The sequence below is a fragment of the Trichechus manatus genome, unplaced genomic scaffold (genome assembly GCF_000243295.1).
Source record: "Trichechus manatus latirostris isolate Lorelei unplaced genomic scaffold, TriManLat1.0 scaffold00011, whole genome shotgun sequence".
Classification (NCBI taxonomy): Eukaryota; Metazoa; Chordata; class Mammalia; order Sirenia; family Trichechidae; genus Trichechus; species Trichechus manatus.
This window is the reverse complement of record NW_004443947.1, coordinates 21,128,739-21,131,759: the sequence shown is the minus strand read 5'-3', so window position 1 is coordinate 21,131,759 and position 3,021 is coordinate 21,128,739.

Below are 3,021 nucleotides of genomic sequence, written 5' to 3'. Positions count from 1 at the left end.
AGCTGTATTTCAAAGGAGTAATTTTAGAGATAAATTTCAGCAAAAGGAACCCTGGTGGCGCAGTGGTTAAGCACTCGGCTGGTAACTGAAAGGTCAGTGGTTTGAACCTACCGCTGCTGCTCGGGGAGAGAACAATGTGACAATTGGCTTCCATAAAGATTTACAACCTTGGAAACCCTGCGGGGCTATAGGGTCCCATAGGGTTGAGATTGAATCAGAATCAATTCAGATGGAAACGGGTTTAGTTTTGGTTTTTAAGAGGCCTTAGAAATGATGTAGTTAAATCTTTTCATATGACACCAGTGAAGACTGAGCCCTAGACCAGCCCTTTCTCCCACCTGAGACCTAGGCCTCACACTGCTGCCACCTCCAGGTGATCTGTAGACCTTTCAGATTTATTTGTCTCAAACTCAGCTAACCTCATGTCAACTCATCCCCAGACTCATTCTCCCTGGTATTAACTCTGCTTCTGGAGAAGAACCCCGGTGTGAGGGCCTCGCAAGCAATTCTCCCTGCTCCGTGGCTAAGGTAATCTGTGTTCAGCTTCCTTATTTTTTGAGTCAGGTTTAGTTTTAGAATGAGATTCTCATGTCCCACCTGCTCCCCCAAATGGAGTTATTACATAGACAACTAGATCTCATATGACTGCTGGTCAATCATTTAACTGTAAGGCAAGAACTACAGGACCCATTTGGCTTGCATCACATTGACTAAGCACCTAATATGTGCAGGGCATTGTGCTAGGCACAGAAAGGGGTGTGAAGACGACGAAAAGGTGTTGATGCTGTTGTTATCATTATTGCCATTGTTTTGCCAGTGAATTGGAAGGGGGCATTGGATAGGAATTAAATGATGGGAGTGACGAGGAAAATGTTTGTTATATTTACCCAGGGGAAAAAAGCTCTCTTGGAGCTGCCACCCCACTCCAGCAGTAGCTCAGATGATCAAATAAGGAAACTTAAAAATAAATGTTTCCTTGCCTCACCTATGCATTTCCACAACACTTTGCCAGTACTGATAACCTAGTCATCAGACAAAAGGAGCGGCAGTATAGCCTAATGGTTACAAACATGGACTTTGGCACCAGACTACTTGGCTCACAGGCACATGGTCTATACAAAGTGCTGACCGTCCCTGGGGGATGATAATATTACTTGCTTCACAGCGTTGTTACAGGAAGAAATGAGCTCTTGCATATAAAGTGCATTTAATAGTGAAAGTTAAGTGTTTAAATGCTATTGTTATTCAGGAGATCTTGGACACTGTTACCATGGGTCCATTTTCACTATGAAGGACTTCAAACATTTTTTCGCCTAAAGATGATTAATGGCTTCCAAATGTTTGTGTGCCATTTGATTTATACTTCTTAACACTATGTTCAAGGTTCTTCATTAGTTTATCCATGCTTTCCTTCGTGTATTCATTGAAATCTTCTTTCTTGGGGATGTGCTATGTTTCAAGAACTGTGCTAAGTGCTGGAGATACAGTAATGAAAAAAAGTCACTATTTCTGCCCCTCTGAAATGACTGAACATCAACCAATTCTTTTTGGTATAGTGACTCTGTGTATTCCTTTCATCTTCTTTTGATGATTCCTGTGTTGTATTTTGCCCATAGAATCCTTCAATATTGCAATTTGAGGCTTGAATTTTTTCTTCAGTTCTTTCAGCTTGAGAAATGCTAAGTGTGTTCTTCCCTTTTGGTTTTCTGACTCCAGGTCTTTGCACATGTCATTATAATACTTTAGTTTGTCTTCTCCAGCCACCCTTTGAAATCTTCTGTTCAGCTCTCCTACCTCATCATTTCTTCTGTTCGCTTTAGTTACTTGATGTTCAAGAGCAAGTTTCAGAGCCTCTCCTGGCATCCATTTTGGTCTTTTCTTTCTTTCCTGCCTTTTTAATGACCTCTTGCTTTCTTCATGTATGATGCCCTATTGTCATTCCACAACTCATCTGGTCTTCAGTCATTGGTGTTCAGTGTGTCAAATCTATTCTTGAGATGGTCTCTAAATTCTGGTGGGATATATTTAAGGTTGTACTTTGGCTCTCATGGGCTTGTTCTAATTTGCTTTGGCTTCACCTTGAACTTGAATATGAGCAAATGATGGTCTGTTCCGCAGTTAGCCCCTGGCCTTGTTCTCACTGAAGATATTGAGCTTTTTCATCATCTCTTTCAACAGATATAGTCGATTTGAATCCTGTGTATTCCAACTGGTGAGGGCCACATGTATAATCGCTATTTATATTGTTGAAAAAAGGTATTTGCACTGAAGAAGTCGTTGGTCTTGCAAAATTCTATCATTCGATCTCCGACATCGTTTCTGTTACCAAGGCCATATTTTCCAGCTACTGATACTTCTTTGTTTCCAACTTTCACATTCCAATCACTAGTAATTATCAATGAATCCTGACTGCATATTCGATGAATTTCAGACTGTAGAACTCAGTAAAAATCTTCAATTTATTTATCTTTGGCCTTAGTGGTTGGTGTGTAAATTTGAATAATAGTCGTATTAACTGGTCTTCCTTGTAGGCATATGGATATTGTCCTATCACTGACAGCATTGTACTTCAGGATAGATCTTGAAGTGTTCGTTTTGATGATGAATGCAATGCCATTCCTCTTCAAGCTGTCGTTTGCGGCAGAGTAGATCACATGATTGTCTGATTCAAAATGGCCAATACCAGTTCATTTCATCTCACTAATGTCTAGGATATCGATGTTTATGTGTTCCATTTCATTTTTGGTGATTTCCAATTTTCCTAGATTCATACTTCATACATTCCATATTCCGATTATTAATGAATGTTTGCAGCTGTTTCTTCTCATTTTTTTTCTTTAATATTTTATTGTACATCAGGTGAAGGCTTACAGAACAAATAGTTTCTGATAAAACAGTAGTACACATGTTGTTTTATGACATTGGTTAACAACCCCACAACATATTAACCCTCTAACATCTCAACCTTTTTTTTTTGGTGAAAATACACATAGCCAAAGATACACCATTTCAAAAATTTCT